Genomic DNA, 22,272 nt, shown 5'->3' with positions numbered 1-22,272 from the left:
CTCTCTTTGCAACTTCAAATCAATCTATTATTATTTTAAAAATAAAGAGTTAAAAATAAATACATGAATAAAAACTTTTAAAACATGCTCGCTGTCAACTACCAGCATCAGTGGAAGAAAAGCGAGTGCTCTCAAAAGACAAAAACTGGTTTGCAATAACCTTCTGTGACAAGACCCTGCCTACACAGGCAGGGGAAATGCATTCCAACATCCTAGTTCTATGCTGCAAAAATAAAATACTTCAAAGAGGGCGGCTAGACTTTTCGACAATTTTTTCTTTTTAATTGACTAATGTAAAAATGGCTTGCCTACTCATTTTTCTTTCTGAAATAGTTCTTGAATTAGATGGAAAGTTTCAATGATATCTCATTCTCTTTTTCAGAGTTTGAAGAACTTAGGAAACCTTCGCTAGCGAGGTTACTTAGAAAATCTTCTGCTTTCCTCTTCACTTCAACATGTCTCACAAAAATCTCTTGAAAGTTAAAGAAGTACTAGTTCACTTATTTTTGTGTGTGCACATTTTTATTTCTGTGGATCTCAATACTTTTTAGTACTGATTAGACCAAAAGTCACATCCCTCAATTTCTCTGTTTTCGAAGGTAGAGGTATCGGACATTCTCAGGGAGGGAAAAAAATTTATTTCTCCTCCTCCCTTTTTCCTCTATTATATTATGTGCTATTGTGAAAACACTACAAATTGCGAATTGCTTTTATTAAACCCTCCAGTGATCTTCAACTCTTAAAAATAGTACTGTTTATTGAGAACGTCCTAAATACCAAGCACCATGCTAAGCACTTGACAAGGCTTTTCTCATTGAATCCTCACAGCTACATTCTGAGGGAGGTGTTGCGAGGCGCAGAGAGGTTAAGCGTCTTCCCAAGGCCACATAGCTAGTCACTAGTGGAGCCTTTCCCATGCAACCATCGTGTTCTGCTTCCTACTCTTAAGTGATCGCTCTAAAAGTTGTTGTAAGTTTTGAAAAGTTATCACATTATTTCCCCCCTGGTCTCCTAGCGAGCCTCCCTGGCTTCACAGGAGCCCACGGAGGGCACTAAAGGAACACGGTGGGGTGAGTCTGAGATGCTCTCACATCCCGTGAGCACGACCCTAAACCTCGCGTGTGCCTCCCGCATGCGATACAGCAGCAACTCTGCTCTGTTTAGAGTCGACTTGCAGTATGCAGAGCATGCAGCTCAGTTCCAAGCTGATCAATAAAAACATAGCACGGGGTGAGTTCGTACTCTTGGCCTTCTCATCACTGTTATAAGTTGTTGTCAAAAGACTAGATTCATCAGAGTTTCATATCTACCACCTCCGGCTAACATATTTGGAAAATATTAGTTTTTTTCAATCTGATGTATTTGTTCTCAAATTTAGAAACGAGTATATGTGGTAATGTTAGTAAGTAAGCCCTGTATAGTCAGTGCAGGGGTGGGTGGGGTGGGCACAGAGGTATTTCAGATCTTTGGGCACAGCTTCCTGCTGGAGGGCTACCCCACGCCCCCTCTGAAGTGCGTCTCAGAATCCTCTCACTTCCGCTGTCTCTGACCCTCCTGAGCCCAGGCGCAGCAGTTCTACCCAAATTCACTCTGTCCCAGCCTTGCTTCCTGTTGCTATCTCTGCTTCTGGCTAGAACCTCACCACTGGCCTTCTGATCAACTAGGTAAGCTACAAGCCCCACCCCCCAACCACCCCAACTGCTCCTGTAATGTTTGATTTTGATTCTCAACTACATGCAGCGATCACCATGAGCAGGGGGACCTCCCTGTGAGAGGCCTAGACTCCCTTTTCTGTGCCTGAAAGAATGCTGAATAAGAAGAGATTTAAGTTAGATGGGGGGGGGGGGTGAGGGAAAACCCTTTGTTTCCAAACGTTAATTCCAATCTGTCTTTGTTCTGAGTCTTAAAACGCGTGCTCGAGAATCCTGAGGATTCACTTTTCCATCAGACTCCTTGTACTCTCTGCAGCCTTTATTCTGGAAGTACTAGAAACACTTGAGTCCTCCTGGAAATGTATTTGTGAATGTCTGTTTCCAGCCCCGTGCAAATCTACGGAAAAGAATCCACCTAAATACAAGGTGAGTGGGGAAGGGGAAGTGGGAACCAAATGCGAGCAAAGCAACCCAGATCGGATCCTGCTCTCTGACGTCCCCAACGTTGGGCTGTTCCCACTCCTGGAAGTAATGGCCCTGATGCTAACTGATGGAGCCACATCCCACTGCAGAGGATAAACTCACTCATATAAGGAGATGGTCCTTTCCTTCATGGGAGGGTAGCCGCATGTCCAAGGCCAAAGCCTTTTACCAAGTTTGTAACCTGCAGGGACCACAACAACCACAAAGATTCTTTAATTCACCTTCGGCTTTTAAATTTCAAACGTAGAAAAGTGCACTTTGGTTCGCATTTATTAAAGCAGTACCTCTAGTCTACCAGAAAAAAAAAAAAAAAAAAAAAAATGAGAGGCTCTAAAACAAGCATAACTAAAACAGGCTACTCGGTGAAAACTGCTTTTAATTGTAAACACGAAGAAAAGCCCAAACCAAATTTCTCTTGGTAAGGGGCATCTCTGTTCTATGTGGCCCCTACAACCTCTTTGAGAAATGGCTATACATTACGATGGTGGTTCTTAAACTTAGAGACAAATACGATTCAAAAATCTCCTCAAACATATATATCGAAATAATTTTATAATGATATCCAATGATCAATTTCCAACATTAATGAACATCTAAACTGGGATTATTTCATAATATAGTGAAAGTCCCATCAAACCAAACCAATTTAAACACTTTGTAATGGGGTGGCCTAGCTGAGACGGATGCTAATAGTTTTCTTTTGTCCATTTACCCATCTGTCTATTCATTCATTCAATGTTTATTGGGTGACATTGACGTAGTCCCAATTCAAGGAGCTTGTGGAGTGAGCAAAGAGAGGAGGCATGCCGTGGGAAGCAGGGTGTGGATAAGTAAACCGTAGCACAAAGAGGCTACGTAAGTTATCCAAGGACACACAGCTGGTAGGGTAGCATGAGGACTCAAACCCAAACAGGTTCTAGAGCCTGTGTTCTTAACCAATATGAATCTGTGCTGCTTCTACTTGATATAATTAAATGTGTTGTTATATATTTTTATCTCTTGTTAATTTGCTTCCATACCATTTAAAACATTTTAGAGTCTTCTTATTAAACCATATCCACAGAATTCATCTACCAATACAGAGCCAGTAACCAAAACTGACACATTAATTATCTCCCTACAGATGGCATGATTTTTAAACAGTTGATACAGTCAAGAGCATATGAATCTCTAATTGAGTATAGAAGGCTAAACAAAGCTGGAGGAGCACATGGGAAATAGTGGGTGATTCAAGGAGACTTAGTGACATTTGTGTTGAAACTCAGAAGTCGGAGTTAAATGTCATGTCTGAGGAAGTGATGAGGTAGAACAGGACCTCCCACCAGAGGGCACAGCTTGAGCAAATGCAGGACACTCTTAGGACCCAACGTCTGGTCTCAAGGATATAGAAATAAACTATCTAAAGAAGCTACAGGGACCAACAGAAACCTGTATCAAAGTATGGGGAAGAGAACACTGATGTAGAATACCATGCTGAAATTATTAATGAGTATGTCATATGAGCCAGGATCTACACTTTGCTAAAGTCAAGATAGATTATGTCCATTATTTTTCCTTAATCCAGCGGCCCTGCCATTCTGTCATAGGAGAAGATTAGATCAGTCTAGACCAGTTCATAACAATGCCAGCAACCTGTTCTTCTGTAGATGTTTTCAAATTGATTTTTGGATGATTAATTATATAGTCTTTTCAGTCTAGAAATTATTAGCTAATAATTCTTTGGGTTCTCTTTCCTCTGACTTTTATTTATTTATTTTTAAGAAGCATGATAGATTATCACATTTCTTTCTTGGCATAGGACATCTCACTAGGAATTCTTAAAAATGGCAGCTATTAGGCTTAGGATGATTTTCACCAATACTTAGAGTTCCTTGTCGGCAAGTCATCAGGGACTGTGGAGAGAATAGACTGCGTATCTAAGTAATCTGCCGTCTGTTCTTATCTAGAGTAACATGGTTTCCTGCCCTTCAGTCTACAACTATCATTTCTGTTCAATAACATCTTTTTTTGGAACTATCAAAACTCTCTATTTAAGATCATCCTTACAATCAATGATACCCATTGTGCATCAACGGCAAATTCTTGCAGAAATTCATGATTATAACTGGTTAATATGAAAACATCAAAGAATAAAATCTTGCATTCGGTTATACTCTAGGGAACAAACAGAGGAGAAGGAGAGTCAGCAGTAAATTAAATAGGAAATGTAGCAATAAAGGTGACCTGACTTTTTTCTTACAAAACTAGAGGCATGCAAGAGATTAATTTTGAAACACAGAGAGATGTTAAGACCTAGTGACAAGAAGTCAGAAGGAGTTCTTTCTTCAAATTATCTGACCAGCAATCTAGCTATAACCAGGAACTGCTTTTCCTGTTTATCATTGGTGTTGCACAGAATATGGTGTCTTATGAAACTGAAAATTAGGCTGGCTATCAGCAAAATTACAAAGGAGGTCATTTTTTTTTATCTTTAACACAAAAATATCGCTCATATTTGCAGCTGTCACATTTCCCAAGTCTACCCTTTCCCTATCACTTTCTTCCCCAAGAGGCTTTCTCCCCACCTTTAGGGACTCATTTGTTTGTTTAATACTCCAGCCCCTAAGGTGTGAATGAGTAATGTACAGTTTCACCCAGACATACCCGCAAGTTGTTAGGCTTTTGCAAAATCTTAAATCAAAAGAATAATCTCAGCTAAGATTTTTTTTTCCGAAATTCACGTGGGACATTCTTTATTTTAAGTACTTGCTCACATCAACTCATTAATCCTCTCAACTACCTTGTGTTGTAGATGCAATTGATGGCCTTATATGATAGGCGAGAATACTGAGGCCCAAGTAACTTCCTCAGACTAGTCACACAGCTGATTTGCAGCTGGCTTTTCAAAATCTCTGTGATGGAAACACTCTTATATTGCTGTATTGCAAGGAATTTTCTGGAAAGACGTTTTGTGTTTGCCATTTTTCTCCTCCTTGTCTTTTCAAAATTTATTAATTTTTTTCTACATCTGATTTTTACTTCAATTAGAACTTCGCTACAATACTTTCTCCAAATATGATTAGGTTATGTTCAAAATACATTTCTACTCTTTATTCTCTCATTTTTATCTTACTTATATCAAATGTATACGCAATCATTTTATTTTGTTTTGTTTAGTTTTATTTGATTTGGTTTGGTTTGGTTACCAAGTTGGCTAGAGCCACTATTGCTCGAAACCCATGGGAAAGGCATAGTTCTGCTCAGGACCTCCTAATAAGTGTTTTTTTGTTTGTTTGTTTGTTTGTTTTTAAGTGCTATGAAGTACACCATCATCTTTCTTCACCCCCAATGTGCTGAAACATAGATTAGCTATTATGATTACCCACGAATGGTTACAACAACATAGAAAGAGAAATCAGATTCATAGGTTTAATATGCCTTGCCTATTTGTAATAGCCACATTTTCATTTTGACAGATGGTATGTGGCATTTTTATGAGAATAACCAGATAAAAACCTCATTTGGTCTTATTCAGTCCATATTTATATTTATGCCATTAATAAAGGGTAACCTAACCCTAATTTGCATGTATGTTATCTGGTTTCAACAAGTCTAGGATTACAGTTAGTTGGAAGATTACTGTGAAGAAGACTTTACCTTCTATTAGTTATTTACAAATACAGTCTACATAGGAAAAAGTATAATAAATGTTTAGTTCTTTCCTAGAATTAAGAGCAAAGAGTTAGTGCCCTATTTATTTCTTATTAGTATATAATTGTAGGTATTTTTTTTTTAATTGCTTTCTTTCTCTCTCCTTTTTTTTTAACCTGAACTCACAGGGTTTTTGCATAGTTTCAGTGTTTATTATTCTTATTGATGTTGAAACTGTTCCAACTTTGGCTAATGGGAGGCCTTAAATTTATTTTTTACATGACTTGTTGCTGCTTGAAAGCCTCCCTGCTTCGGGGCATAATTAAAGGTCCCAGGCCCACCTTGAATTTTACCTGCTCAAACCCGAAGGGATCAGCCATTCTTCCAAGGAGCCCAGGTTCTTTTAGAAAGAAAGGGTATTTAAAATCCAAAATTTCGGTCATTGGCATGCTAATTGCTACTGAATTGTTCTTTTTTTCTAGGCCTCTAAATCAACAAAGCTAGGAAATAAGTATTTAAAAAAAAATCAATTAAGTTTATTTTACTATTTTCATCTCTAAGTAAATATTATAAAAATTCTACTTTTTAATAAATATATCTCTTTTCCTTCATGCTAAAAACTTTTTTTACTAACCATATCAACTTAATTTTTTATTTGTAGTATCCTATTATATATACTTCAATTAAACAATATTAGCTTAATTATCATTAACAATTACATTTCCAAAAAAAGTCTAAGATTTTTCGTATCTATGTGAGTTTCTAAAATATATACTAATAAGGATATACAAACAACTTGTGGGCTTTAAAGCGACTTGGAATAAGTATTTTCTATGACATTAATTGAATGTATAATTATCCTCATTTATCTCAGTTTTTTATCAATTTTAAGAGACTGCTTTTGTCTTTTGAATTTCATACTCTTTTAATAGGCTAAACTACATAACAGAAAACTCTGGTTCTGGCAAAGTTAGAGAAACAGGAACTAGATTCACTTTCATCCTGAAACAACTAAGCAATAAACAAAACATAAAAAGAATGCTTTCAAGATACTGGATATCAGACATTTTAGGACATTGATCCCTGAGAGACAGAAAACAAATGAGTTGAGCTCGATGATTGCCCAAGCTCACTGCCTAAAATGGGGTAACATAGGCAGAGTGTGACAGACTTCCTCAGTTAATGAAAGAGAGCTATGAACCCAGGAAGACCTAAGTAGCTTGATATTTTAGTACAGAGTATGGAAGACAAGAGAGCTGTGTGAAGAGAGACCCCTGATATCTACAGAGGATCCCCCTCTAAGGAATCAACAGAATGTTGGCCCGTGTGTGAGTGTGGGAAACATTATGCAAGCCTGGGATACAACCATCCAAAGGATTAGAGTCAACAATCTCTAAAGCAAACAAGGCCTATTCCCAACCAGCCTGCAGGACCTCAAAATGCACAGGACATTAGAGTACTCTAAAGAATCTTGCCTCAGTAGTTGGGAATAATTAGTCCTAAACTAAACTCTGGTCTAGCTCTGCCTAATAATCTTAAAAAGCAAGATGCAAAGGATCAAACTTTTTTCAAGTAATTTAACAGTATCCCAGAACAAAGTTTAAGGATATCTGTAAAAATGCAAAGATATCAAGCACCCCAAAATGTAAAAGTCACAATTTTTGGCATCCAGTCAAAAGTTACCAGGCATGCAAACAAGTAGGAACATATAATCTGTCAGAAAAAAAATGCAATTGAAACTGATGTGAAAATGACAAAGATGTTAAAATTAGCAGTCAAGAACTTTAATAAAGATATTTTAAGTATGTTCCATCATAGGTTTAAAAAGTTAATGGATGGCATAGAAAACATTTTAAGACCCACTTTGAATTGCTAAGGATAAAAATGTCAATATTTTATATTTAAAGTACACTGGATGAAATTAATGTCAAGTTAGACATTGCAGAAAAAAATTAGTGAGTTAAACATAGTAGTAGAATCCATAACAAATGAAATACATAGAGGAAATAAATTAAATATGAGTGATCAGTGGAACAACTTCAGCAGACTAATATAAATATAGTGGAGTTATTGAGGAAGAAAAGAGAGAGGGATTTAGAAATAATAGTTAAAGAAGTAATAGACAGATATTTTGTAAATTTGATGACAGTTATAAACCTGCATATTCTAGAAGCTCAATGAAGTCCGAGAACAAGAAACGCAAAGAAGACTATAACAAGGCACATTATAATTATAAAACACAAAACTAATGACAAAAAGATCTTAAAGGAAACCCCCTCCCCCCAAAATAAAAGGCCATGTGTAGAGGAACAAAGGAAAGGATAAGAGCGGATTTCTCACCTGAAACAATGCATTTAAGAAGGCAACGGAACAACTAATTTAAAATACTGAGGAGGGAAACTGTCAATCCACAATTTTATATTCAACCAAAATATTTTTCAAAAACAAGAGAAAAATAAACATTTTTTTCAGTCAGATGGATTTTCAGAATTCATCTCCAGTAGAACACACCACCAAAATGTTAAAAGAACTCTTTTGGACAGAAGGAAAATAAGACCAGATGAAAATGGGGTCAGTAAAAAAGGGACAAAAAATACTGAAAATGGTAACTCCATGGTTAATTAATGTTTATTATATTTATCTTTATGCATAAAAGCTTTTAAAAAGATAATTCACTATTTAAACAAAAATAATATGTAATGTAGGATTTATAACATATGTAAAGTGAAATATATGACAATAATAGCATAAAAGCAGGGGGAAATATTTGGATAACACATATCTAATAAGGGACTCGTGTCCAGAATATATAAAAGCTCTTCAAAAACTCAGTAATAAGAAATAGAACGATCTAATTGAGAGATGGGCAAAAGATTAAAATAGATACTTTACCAAAAAAAAAAAAGTTTTCCAAGTAAGTACATGAAAACATTATCAATATGATTAGTCATTTGAGAAATGCAAATTAGAACCATATGACATTAAACACCTATGAGAACATCTAAAATTAAAAAGTGACAATCCAAGTATTGGCAGAATATAGAGGAACTGAAACTCTCACACACTGTTATTGTTAGTGTCAAGCAGTACAATGACTCTGTAAAACATTTCACAGTTTCTTAAAAAGTTCGACATAGACTTACCATGTGATCTCATATTCTACTCTTTAGTATTTACTCAAGAGAAATAAATGTCTGTCCATAGAAAACTTCCATGTGAAAGTTCATAGCAGCTTTATTTGCAAGAGCCAATTTCAGGGAGAAGGGGAGAGTCAGAAAATGCCCAGCAGGCAGAGAAATTATAAACAAATTGTGATATTTCTATACAACGGAATATTACTCTGCAATAGGAAAGAATAAACTATGAATATATGCGACAGTATGAATGAATCTGAAAATAATTACACTGAATGAAAGAAGCCCGAGAGAATGAATTACATGTTGTAGGATTCCATTTTTGGGCGATTTTAGAAAATGAAAACTGATCTATAGTGAAAGAAAGCAGAGCGATCGTTCTCTGGAGACTATAGGTGAATGGATGGAGGAGGAAAGATCAGAGCAGGGGAAGAAATTGGGGTGGGGGGGAATTACAAAGGGACAGGAGAAGACTTTGTAGGTTGATGAATATGTTATCTTGATTATGATGTGGTTCAATTAGTCAAAATGTAAAATTGTGCCTTTACATATGTGCTGTTTTTATACGTTAATTATTATAGGTTAATAATATGTTCAGTGCATGTCAAGCTTTTTAAGCCAAAAAAAAAAAAGATGTAATAAGTTATTTTCAGAAAAGTCTCACTTTTAATCAAGTTCCTCCTATCTGCTTCCTGCCTCCTCGAATAGGTAGTCATTTGTATCAGGTTTTTTGTGTGTGTGTGTGTGTGTGTGATATTTTAGTGCTCCTTTGTACTAAATAAATATAAGAAAATGCACAAATATAAGAAAATGTGTTTTTATGTGTGTATGTTTCCCCCTACCTTAGCCCCTGAATTACAGCTTTGTGCATTTTTCTTTCTTTCCTTAACAATATATTGGTACATCTAGATTTTATCATTCATTCATTGTACATTGGTGTATAGATATTTTATCATTCGCAGAATAAGTTGTATCAGAACTTATTGAATCAGCAACATATTGATGGGACATTCATGTTGTTTCCTTTCTTTCACTATTACAAATAATATCACAGTGAATAATCTTATCCATAAATCATTTCATATTTTTGACAGTTGATCTTTGATATAGATTTCTAGAAGGAGGATTGATGATAATGTTAAAAGAGAAATGCTTAGGTAAATGTTCTAAATACTGGTATTCCCAAACTTAACATTCTTTATTTTAGCTATTTTGGGGCAACCTCGAAAGAGTGTGATATGATCATTTGTTATTTTGATGCAGCCCAATGTTGGACAATGCAAACGTTTAGTTTTATGTTCCTGGGCAAATGAATTAGTCTAACCTACTGTCTTGCCAATACATAGCAATACAGTTTCATAGATTATTTTTTGTAGGACCCAGGAATAGATAGATCTCAAGGATCCCGATCCCTGGGCCTTCTAGCGGGTACTTCACCTGTGAAACAACCTCTGATTAATGTCAGGAATATGCTGGGGTCATAACCACCTAACTGTACCTAATGAAAAGGCAAGCTGTTAGTCAGAATCTCCAACAGAGTTGCCAGTTGATAGCAGATTTTGAAGATCCCAGAGACAGTGTGTAGACTAGCGCTTCTTAAAGGGCCAAACAGGATCCTTATAGGGACTTAGTGGCAAGATGCGTTTACCCTAGAACTTGGGAGTATGCCCTTGGACGCTTTGCTCTCTGTAGCTATTTGTGCCCACATGTATTCTCATCTCCTTTTCCTATATTAAAGAAATGTGTGTCTTTGCATGAGTCTGCGGGTGGCTTTCTGCTGGTGCATAGTGGTTAAGAATTTAGAATTTGAAGTAGACTATCTGATTTTGAAAGGAGTTCCACCACTTTCTAGTTGAATAATCTTGAGCACAGTGCATAACTTAGGTAGAATTGTCTCTTTTATAAAATGGAGATGACCGTAACACCTACCACATAGGGTTGTTGTGGAAATTAAATAAAATATACAAAAAGTGCTTAGAATAAATGATGCCAGGCACACGGTAAGCATTCGCTAAACTCATGCTATTATTTACATAATGACCATAACCTTGGGACAACCATTCATTGATTATGTAGCATATGAATTAAAAGAACATTTTTCAGGGGTGTTTGAAATCAGCTTTCGAAGAGGCTTCCATTATAAATGTAAGTGCCCCATTATGCACATGATACATGTGAACGTCAAACTATGAAGGATATACAGTGAGCCTGATAGTAGTAAACACCAGTCCCTCCTTCCCCTGGGGGCTGCTTTGTCCTGAGGAAGCCATGCCTTTCTCTACCTTGTGGCACTGTAAAGACTCTTTACATGGCTTTTGATAGAAAGAGTAAATTCCTGCTTAGAGTCTTTCCTGAAAACAAATGCTATATTTGTGTAACATCATGGCACTTCCTGTTTAACCCCATTAAACATCCGTAGGCAACAGTATCTTGGCGGGTTGCTGCTAAATATTTAATGTCCCTGTAGGTAACCCATTATTCTCAGAAAGGACTGCTCTCTGGACACTTGAGAGGATCATGACTGGTTTGATCAGAAGCAAGTGTGTGTGAGTGTGTATGTGTATGTGTATGCATGTAAAATACTGATTAAGGTCAACAGACGTTTATAGATGATGATAGGTAGATAGATGATAGATAGATAGATAGATAGATAGATAGATAGATAGATGATGGATAAGCAACTTCATTTAAAAAACCTCTTTTTATTTCCTATTAAATTTTAATTAAAGATGGTTATATTGTTTTTACTTAAGCATTCCACTCGGGTGGAGTCAGCAAGAACTCTCTGTGAGATGGAAATTTTAATACATGTGTAGTGCATTTTAATCAGTTCACTTTTAAATACCTGCGAAGTATTTAAATGAAGGCTGACTAGAAGAGTTAAGTGCATGTAGACTGTGAATACTAATATAATGTTCTTTTTACTGTATGTTAGGAATCTTAATTTTATTTTAGGTGTCTTAGAAGCATCACTTGTTTTGGAGGAAATGAATTCCCAATTTACAGTGGAAATCAACAGGAAAGTGACCTATCTTTAGAGTGATGACAGGCACATAGTAAAAACTCAAAAAAATGAAAGATACAGTTTCTGTAATAATCATCGCGATGGGACAACTACCTTTTGAATATGCGTTATATGAATTAAAAGAATATTTTTTCAGTGGTTTTGGAATTTAGGAGATTGTCTATTTAAAGTAATTTATAGTTTGCAACTTTACAGGAGTTAGTAAATGATAAAATATAATATAAAAGTGCTTTGGATTCTGTATCAAAAACCCAGGCTTGCGCTCCAGCTCACCCACTAATTGTGTGAGGTTGATTTGCATACAACTTCCTTTTCTCTGAACACTCATCTGAAAATGATGAGTTTAGGAGAAATTATTTCCATAGTTGTTTTCACCAGAAATTCTGATTATTATTTGTAAATTAGAGTCAATCTGCATTTAGAAGCCAAGATGCCCATGTGATTCATTCGAACTTTCACAAGAAAATATTTTTTCCTCTCTCTTTTCCTTTTTCCTTTTGCTTTACCTGCAGATCTTCCCCTCATTCTTATGTGTCGTCCGGGGAAAATCCGTGGTAGTCCTATTATGTGTCATCTGCCTCCACGAGTCTTCTCCAGCGAGATCCCTTGTTGCATTTTGTGTAGCGTTCGATGGCTCCCTCATCTAGAGTCAAAGAAGAGCTGAAACTCAGCTGGATTAGGGGATGCATCCAGGCTGTCCTCTTCCCCGATAGCCCTGATGCAGTTCAGCGTTGGCTCAAAGACACGAGTTCCTCCTTCTTCCTTATAAGTTAATAGAGACCCCGTGTTTCTCCCAACCCTAACCCCAGCTCAGGGAACCATAGAGGTCAATATGCTCAGTGCTTCTGGTTCCCCCAGAAGTATGAGACTTGAATTAATAAATTCGACACTGACTATAAAGCATGCAAAGTTACATAAAATATTCATGATAATTCTCAGCCCAGGATACGACTTAATTTTACCCAGATCAATGTGTTTTCTCTCAATTTTTTAGCCACCCCCACCCCCTTGCTACTTGGCTGGCACAGTGTGGCCAACCAGACACTATGACCTGTGCCTTAACCTCCATTCTTTTGTCCTTTAGCCATAGAATTAGCACAGAATCCAGCCCCATGGAGAGGGCCCAGGTTTGGGGATGCAGAGACAGATGTATAGAAAATTTGAGCAACAGGAACGTTCTAGTTACTAGAGAGGTATTTTATGAGGTGGAGTAGGAATGATGCTTTTGACTCGGTCATGGCCTGAATGATTTACACTCAACACTTCTTTGTACACCAAAGGACATCACTGAAACTATTTCCCAGGTACTCTGATATCATGAAAGAGCTCACTGTAAATACAGGAATGGGGCCCTCAGGCCCCCCAAAAGGTAGATTTCTCCACTGTGAATGTATAAATGAGGATTTTGTGATTATAGTTCAGTGAATTATGAGTTTAATTAGTATCTCTCAGTTGACTTGGATCTGAGTAACCCTGAGACTGCGACACACTTAAGTCTTTGAACCTGAAAAGCTGAGGATTAGCCCCTGGACCACGGTGAATTCATCAAGATAATGTCACATTGCAGGCATTCTGACCGTCAGTCAGTGCCCCTTGGCAGTACTCTTTTATCTAAACAGAACTTCAAATGCTTGGCGTCTGGACCACCGGGAGAGTTCTATTATTGTCTCAAGTACTTCCGAGCTCTATCTGAAGCCACTGTGTTTTCCAGTATTGTTGAAGACCCTTCCAAATTGTTTAGAGGGTTAGGGTATCATGATTATTAAAGTAATGAATTAATGCCTCTTTACCAACTCTCTGACAATGCCCTTTTATATTAACAAAACATGCATTATTCCATCTTAGTCTAATTAATATCATGCTTAATAGGTATTTCGCTTCATCTTAGGTTCCAGCACTCTTTTCAAAAACAGCAAGCTTAAGAGTTTTTACTAATTTAATTGAGAGCAGTCTTAAATTAATTGTATAATTAATCTTGTCAAATTAAGTAACATTTCATACACTCTTATTAAAGAAACTTGAATATTTTAAATTACCATGCTATTAGGCATTAATAAAGAAGTTCTCTGTATTGTTCTGCTTTATAACACAAAGAAGGTAATTGCAATATAAATTGCAATATAAAAGCTAATTTCTATAGTACATTAATAATTAGATACACATTATTCTCCATTATATCTTTTTTTAAAAATTCAATGGATGATCTTTTTTTTTTTTAAAGAAAAATTATCCCCCAAATGCCAGGATTTAACTATTGTATTAATGATCGATTTCAAAACTGGACTGTGGAGCGTTTTCAAAAGTGATCTTGTTACACCTAAAATGCACCGGTTTTAAGTGGCCATAGTGTAGACTATTGAAAATGCGAACCTCTTTTGAGCAATTGATTTCTCTGATGTTTGCGAATGTGCAACACATCTATTTCTTAGATGTAAGTAAAGAGCTCTGGTCTTCTATAGGTTCTTGGGGGATTAGAAAACATAGTTTCCTCACAGCTGAAATCAGAGGTCTTTTCTCCAGAGACGGGTGAGCGTGACCATGAGGATGGTGTATAGAAATGGAAATTCTAAAGTGGTGGTGAGTAGTGGAGTGGCCAGGAAGGAGGGAATGCATAATGATTTACCATCAACACTTTAAGAAAAGATAGAACTTACTTTCAAGGACAAAAACCATAGCTTCTTAACTTCTGAGATCACACACATTTTCATAAATATTGGTTCTGAATTTTAAGTTTCTGAGGCAAGTGCTAATTAAACCTCAATGAGCTATGTTCCAGTCATATAGCAAATTCCCCAGGCATGGAAACTATGCTAAAGCAACCCAGCTTTAAAATTGCAAAATAAAGCTAGCTTCTGCACATTTCCAGGCAGATTTGGATTACACCTTATATACTGATGGAGCTTAAATATTAGCATTGATCAGAAGAGTTCAAAGGATTGACATTGGGTCATCCATGCCTGGCAAAATCCACAGCTCTTAATAGGCGTTCAAAAATACTTTGGTAAAGTGAATAAATACAGCTAGGGAAATAAACTAGAATAATGAAAATACTCTAAAAAATCTTGCTAATGACAGTACTCTGGTTAAGCCTAGTGATTATCTTTTTTTCTCTAACACTTTTTTACCTTTACTTGGTAGTGCCTGAAAACAGACAATCACTTTAAGGTTTCTCTTTTTTCTTTTTCTTTCTTTCTTTCTTTCTTTCTTTCTTTCTTTCTTTCTTTCTTTCTTTCTTTCTTTCTTTCTTTCTTTCTTTCTTTCTTTCTCTTCCTTTCTTTCTTCCTTTCTTTCTTTCTTTAAAAAAAAAATGAACTAGTATCTGTCAAGTTCCTTTTCTAAGAACAACAGTTTGGGGGCACTAGAAGAAGTGTAAATATTTTTTTTACCGTGCAACTTGAATTGCTATGTGAAAAATGTAAGTCTAATGGGCCAAATTCATTGAACTCTTACTGATGGCATCTTTTACTTAGCCTGTGATTCTGACCAGGTTGGCATTATTTCTGTTCATCAAGCCTTTTTGGCCCTTCTCCTTCAGAGCTAATGGTGAGATTTGATTATTCCACCCCTCTGAGGTTAGATATGGTCATTTGACTGCCTTTAACCCATGAAACATGATAGAAAGTCACTCAGGTAACTTCCAGGTGGAGTATTTAAAATGACGCTCCCTTTCTCCAGCAAATGTGAAGCACAGAGACGGAGCCTTCCTCAGTCTGGGTTCCTGAGTGAAGGGAAGTTAGAGCAGAATTCTAGGAAACCATTGATGGGCGTGTAGCATAACCAGGTAGCATGAGCAACAAGTCCACATGTGTTCCTTTAAGGCACTGAGATTGGATGTTGCTCTTTGTAAAACCCTAGCTCAGCATGTCCTGACCACATGACCATATTAAGAGCTGTGTAGCTGTGAACCACAATAGCTGGACTGTTGGGGAGGAGGGCGGGCTTGGATCTATTAGTGAGGGAATGGAAATGGTAAAAGTGATATTTTAGGTGTTAGGAAGACATTTCTACTCAGTTCATGTTTGGGAAAAACCTCTAATGTTTCTGTAAGCCTTTTTGATACTTTAGAAGATTAGGTTTATCTAATAAAAAAAAGTTTAGGATGAGAATACGTATAGAGTAGAATTTGCAAAATAAACTTAATTTTTAATAGTAGTGGAGGTGTTTTATAATAAAAGTATATGGCATAAATGTAGTTTTTAATTCAATAATAATGTTAATAATGTCTTCAAAGTTATATTTATTTAGTATAGAAATTTTGGCAACACAGAAAAGCACAAAGAAGAAGGTAATATTTATTCTCTCTTTATCAGACTAAGAGAACCAATGTTAACATTCGATGTGCATAATTTTGCCTTTTCTTTCATGTTAAAAAAATGATAACTGTGCATACTTAGATTTGGAATGGGCAGTATTTTCTTAAATTAGAAAAATATGAAAGGCTTCCCTTTTCCCCTTTATATGCTCCCTACAAGTAAGCCCACCGTTAAGATAATGCCATTCACATTTCTTGTTTTTCTTATACTTAAATACACATACACCTATATAATCTATATCTCTATATTATTACATATGTTATATATAGTTCACAAAAATTATTTTTAAACAGAAAGTGATCCATTCAGAACAAAATGCTCTTTGAGCAACATAAAGCTATTAGGCAAAATCATACCAATATCTATCCTTCGTCAGATATATGATTTTCAAATATTACTTTCAGTTTTGAGGGTTTTTAAAAAATTTTCTTAGTAGTTGCTTCCACACAGGAAAATATTTCATTTCGAGTCCAATTTATCAATTACATTATGATATATTATTGTGTTTTTGTTTCATGTCTAAGAACTTTTGCCTAAATCAAGATTAGAAAGATTTTCTCCTATGTTTTATTCTAAATCTTTTATAATATTAAGCTCTAGGTGTCCATTTCTGACCTATTTTAAGTCAAATTTTCCATAAAATGTGAAGTTTAAGTGAAGGTTCATTCTTTTGCATATAATTTACATACCCAATTTTGATTTCCAATTTAATTTGTTGAAAAGACTATCCTCTGTTAAATAACATTTGCACTTTTGTCAAAAATCAATCGGCCACATTGCTATGAGTCTAAATCTAGACTCTACATTCTGTTCCACTGATCTATGGGCTATCCCCTTGCCAATTTCCCACTGTCTTATTTACTTAGGTTTGTAGTAAGTCTTACAGAGTAATCTGATTCCCCAACTTTATTCTCCTTTTCCAAAATTGCTTTGGCTATTCTAGTTCTTTCACTTTACACATAAATTTTAGAATCAACATTTCTATATTGGAAAGAAATTCTATTGGGAATTACATCAAATTTGTAGACAAATTTGGGAAGAATGAACATCTTTATTATGTTGTATCTTCCAATTCATGAAAAAGGTATGTCTCTTTATTTATTTAGGCATTTTCTGATTGCTTTAGTAAAATATTATGTTTTTAGCATACATATCCTCCACAAATTTCCTTAGATTTATACACAAAAGCCTTTCATTTGTTTGGGAACTATGATAAATGTATTTTTAAAATATTTTTTTATTTTTTGTTTGCACTTGACATATAACATTATGTTAGTTTCAGGTGTACAACATAGTGATTAAACATTTATATAATTTGCAAAGTGATCGCCCCAATAAACACAGTACTCATCTGGCAACATACATAGTTATTACAATATTATTGACAATATTCTTTATGCTATGCTTTACATCTCCAACTACCAATTTGTACTTCTTAATCCTTTCCCCTTCTACACCCAGCCTTATCAATGCCCCTCCCATCTGACAACCATCAAAATAGTCTCTGTATCTATGAGTTTGTTTCCATTTTGCTTGTTTATTTATTGTTTATTAGATTCCACATATGAATGGAATCATATGGTACTTGTCTTTCTCTGTCTGACTTATTTCACTTAGCATAATACCCTCTAGGCCCTTCCATGTTATTGGAGATGGCAAGATTTCTTTTTTTTTTTTTAACGGCTGAGAAGTATTCCATTATATACATATCTCACTTCTTCTTTATCCATTCATTTACTGATGTATACTTAGGTTGCCTCCAATATTAGTTATTGTAAATAATACTGCAATGACCATATGGACATATGGATGCATATGTCTTTTTGAATTAGTGTTTTGAGTTTCTTTGGATAAATATCCAGAAGTGGAATTACTGGTCCTTCTTTGTCTCTTGGTATAGCTGTTGTTGGGTAGAATATTCTATAATGTCAATTAGATACTATTGGCCAATGGTAATATTCATTTCTCCTGTGACTGATGATTTTCTCTCTTATGTCTATAGATTACTGTGAAAGGAGTGTCAATTTAGAGACATCTAAATTCTTTTAATTCTGTCAGTTTTTGCTTTACATGTTCTGAGCTCTGTTGTTAGGTGTATATATATATATACGATTGGTATGTTTTCCTGATTAACACCTATTATTATGCAATAACCCTCTCTGTCTCTAATTTTCTTTGCTCTGAAGTCTACCTTGTCTGATATTAATGTGATCACTCAACCTTCCTTTTGCTTAGTATTTGCATGGTATATCTTTTCCCATCCTTTTACGTTTTACCTACCTATGTCCTTATATTTCAAATCAGTTTCTCGGGGCCCACATATAGCTAGACCTTTGTTTTTATCCACTTGATAATCTGTGTTTTAATTCTTATTTTCTGACCATTCACATTTAACATATATATTCGTGTGTTTTGATTCAATTATAACATTTTATTACTTGTTTTATGTTTGTTCATTATTGTTTTGTTCTCCTTTCCCCCATTTTCTACCTTCTTTCTGTTTATTTTGAACATTTTGTAACATAACATTTTAATTTATCTATTATTTTAATCAGATCTTTTTATAGAGATGTTTTAGTGGTTATGCCAGCTTAGCCAGGGTATTTTGACTCAGGGTTGCTCATAAGACTGCAGTCATCTCATGACTCAGTTGAGGTCAAAACATCTGCTTTCAAACTCACTTATGTGGTTGTTGGCAGACCTCGCTTTATTATGGTCTGTTAGAGAGGGAGCCTCAGTTTCTCATCTGGTAGCATTATCCACAGGGCTGCTCACAATATGTTAGCTTGCTCCCTACCAGAGTGAGTGAGGAGAGAGTGAGGCAGACAAAGGAAGAAGCTGCAATCTTTTTATAACTTATCTTCAGAAATGACATACCATTACTTCATAACTTTATCCATATGACATTTGTCACACAGATTGACCCTGGTAATGCTTGAAGGGGACTGTAGGGCTCATTGGGGATCATTTTGAAGTCTAACCACCACATCATTGCTTGGTCTGTACTATGTTCTCTAAACTGATATGAACATTCCCATTCTAGGCCAAGTCACTTTATTTATGACTAGCTTAATACTGTAGCTGTAATCTTGGAATTCAAGCTGCTGGGGGAAATCATGTAAAGTACTTCTAAATCTTTGCAGTTATATCAGATTTCTCATTGGTTCAGAAAAGTCAAAAGTATTTCCTTGAAGCTTACAAAATAGTGAGAAATGAAGAGCCAAGAGAGTCACAAAAACTATGGTATATTTTAAATGTTTCTATTTAATTAGTTAATGCTTTTAACAAATACACACCAATATAACAATTGTATTTATCATGTCTTTTGAAGATACTCTGACAATCATAAATCGAAAGATGCTCATGACTGTAGAACCTAAGACAAACAGCCACTTGTCCTGTCCCTCTAACAAGCCACAGAGCAATTGAGATGCCGCTTTATTTCTTAAAATCTACCAGGAGGCCTCAAAAGTTCCTCGGTCTGGAAGTCACCAGTATTTCCCATTTGGGTGGTCTAACAAAGTTTGGAATCTGAGGTCTAGCTGCTTAGCAACAGTTTTTCTTATACTAAGGAGAAAACCCGAGTGCGCTTGTCTGACTTTCTTAATCATTCATTGTATTTGAGTTGGAGCTCATTGTAGATGTGAGACCTGGCAACTGACCAGCCACTCAGTGGCATTTATTGAGTTCAGTCAATCCTACTGGAACTGCAGATAAAAACGGAAGGGAGAAAACAGTCATTAAGATTTGGGGTCACATTCTGTGACATTCGTGATGCCGCAGCAACCCGTTTTGCCCCGCCCCCATTTCATTTAAGGGTGCTATAGTGCACACTTTAAAGTGATGTTTCTCAGGCCTCAGTACCTAAGTAATTATAATTTTTCTGGGCAAATGCTTTACTTATTCAACACAGTCTGCGAATCAAGTATTTGATCATGTTTTCCCATTAGTTCCAGAAGCACAGAAGCTCAGAGCCCAATCGCAGCCTCCCTGTGCTATGGAAGCCCTGTGCCCTGCTTTTCTCTGACTTACTTAACCTCAAGGTTCACCTTATTTCCCCTTCTTCCATTTTTTTTTCACTCTTATTTAGTCGCCTAACTTCCAGTAGTTATTTCTAAAAAAAAAAAAAAAAAAAAATTCAAATTATATTTGGATAAAGAATATCAGGAAAGGAAGAAAGGAGGACGAAAACAAGGAGCTAAATTCACAAGCCTTTGTGAGAAAGACTTTTAATAGTAAATATATTTTAAATGCTTAGAGTTGTCCAAACTGGAAAAGAGTGTGTTGTGAGGTAACAGGGCATCCATCACAACAATAGAGACCATGTGGTCAATTTTTAGATCAGTTTTAAATGAGGTTCACATTTTAGGTAAAAAAAAAAATATATATGTATATATATGTGTGTGTGTGTGTGTGTGTCCATTTGTCTATCAATTAAAGTTGAGACTCACTTTTGAGGAGCTAAAAGCATGTTAAATGAGGCTCGTGTCTTGCTCTAATGATGTTCTATAGTAAGAAACACTATATGTAAGTGTTATTTAATTTTCTAGAATTAAGTTTATCTAATCCTGGTGATGGGTACCTACACACACGTATGTAATAAAAATGCCTATAATAAACACTGAAATAACCTGATATATCTTTTGCATCACAAAACCGAAAAAGAAACGCCCAAATAAAATGTCTAGTGTAGTCCTGAGTGCCTTTTAATCGTCTACTTAATTACCATTAGTGATACAGTAAATTAATATTAACCTGAGAGCCCATCTTCAACTTCTGTGTTAAGTAAGATAGAGTTTGTAGAATTCCATGCCAGAGTTAAAACCTCTTCATGGTTGTGAATGATTTGGTTCTGTGTATGAAGAGCAGATGTTTTTTCTAAATATCAAACCACTTAGCGGAATCTCCTCTTTTCTATTTTGGGCTTAATAATGAAAAGCTTTTCAGGAATGTCTTTAAAATGTAACATTGGGCTTCTGAAATTGATGCATACTTGTCGTGTAAAACAGACGTTAAGAGGCTACACGTGGAGTAGAGTATTCTAGTTCAGTGACACATGTCACTTGCACTGGCATTTTTCCTACTTACTTTTCCGAAAAGCAGGCAGCTCACAGAAGTTAGAAATTTCATTGTCTTTTTTAAAAATGCCAACTACAGTTACCGTGTTCATTTTATACATTTCCATTATAAACATAGTGCTTAAAGGTTGTAGTTCGGTGAAGATTGCTTACTCATTTTTCGTACTTGACATGTCACTGGCAATTAAGGAAAGATCCGATCTGCCTGTCATTACATCACAGAGTCAACGCACCTCAAAATGCAAGGACAGAAGGAAGAATAAAATGGTGTTAAGCTAGAAAAGATCTAGGTGAAACGTTAGCCTAGACAGACACCATAAGGGACACTTTCTCATAACGGGATAGCATGTTTTAGAATTTTTTTGACAGTGGACTTAATTATTTTTGTTGTTATAGTGCATGTATTTACAGTGTAATGACAATAGCTTGCATACGTTTGTATGAGATTTTAATTGACTCTCAGAAATGAAGGTGATATTGTCTCTACAAGTTTTTCTTCCTCTAGCAAATTTTATTTAGACTCTCATGGACCAAAAGAAGTTCTAGTACCATTTTTCTTCTCATAAGGAACTGACAAAGAAAATATGAAATGAATTCATACATGCTCAGAAATTCTGGCAGATTCATGAAAGGCCATAAAATATTCACTGAATGAATACTTCTGATCTTCCATACTCTTGTAGGGAGAGTTTTGAGGTTACAGATATTAGTTTAAAAACTAGATTGGAGTGAAATTGGAAGCTGTATTTCATAAACATTTTGTGTATGACTATATTCTTAGCATCCCCCCTAAATGTATGATATAAAGGAGCTCAGCTGAAATGACATAAGACTTCCACCTTCTGGGTTCAGTTTCCTCTGAAATCTAGCAAAGGAATGGCACCACTGTTAGCAATTTGATAATTGATAATTATATCTCATGAGCTTCTTATATGGGAGGCAGCTCTTGACAGCAAA

At 35.7% G+C, this 22,272-nt stretch overlaps 1 long non-coding RNA gene across 1 annotated transcript in view; it reads left to right on the top strand.

The window, feature by feature from the left end:
* The first annotated feature begins 1,514 nt into the window (after positions 1–1,514).
* The window catches only part of LOC107519835, a 37,821-nt gene continuing 17,063 nt past the window's right edge, over positions 1,515–22,272 (top strand). Inside the window, exons 1-2 of the long non-coding RNA XR_004951428.1 lie at positions 1,515–1,664; positions 1,902–2,078. This is a non-coding gene — a long non-coding RNA (uncharacterized LOC107519835). The remainder of the gene's footprint in view (positions 1,665–1,901; positions 2,079–22,272) is intronic.

Source organism: Rousettus aegyptiacus, unplaced genomic scaffold (genome assembly GCF_014176215.1).
Source record: "Rousettus aegyptiacus isolate mRouAeg1 unplaced genomic scaffold, mRouAeg1.p scaffold_m13_p_1, whole genome shotgun sequence".
In the NCBI taxonomy this organism is placed as follows: Eukaryota; Metazoa; Chordata; class Mammalia; order Chiroptera; family Pteropodidae; genus Rousettus; species Rousettus aegyptiacus.
This window is presented reverse-complemented; position numbering and strand designations above follow the sequence as displayed.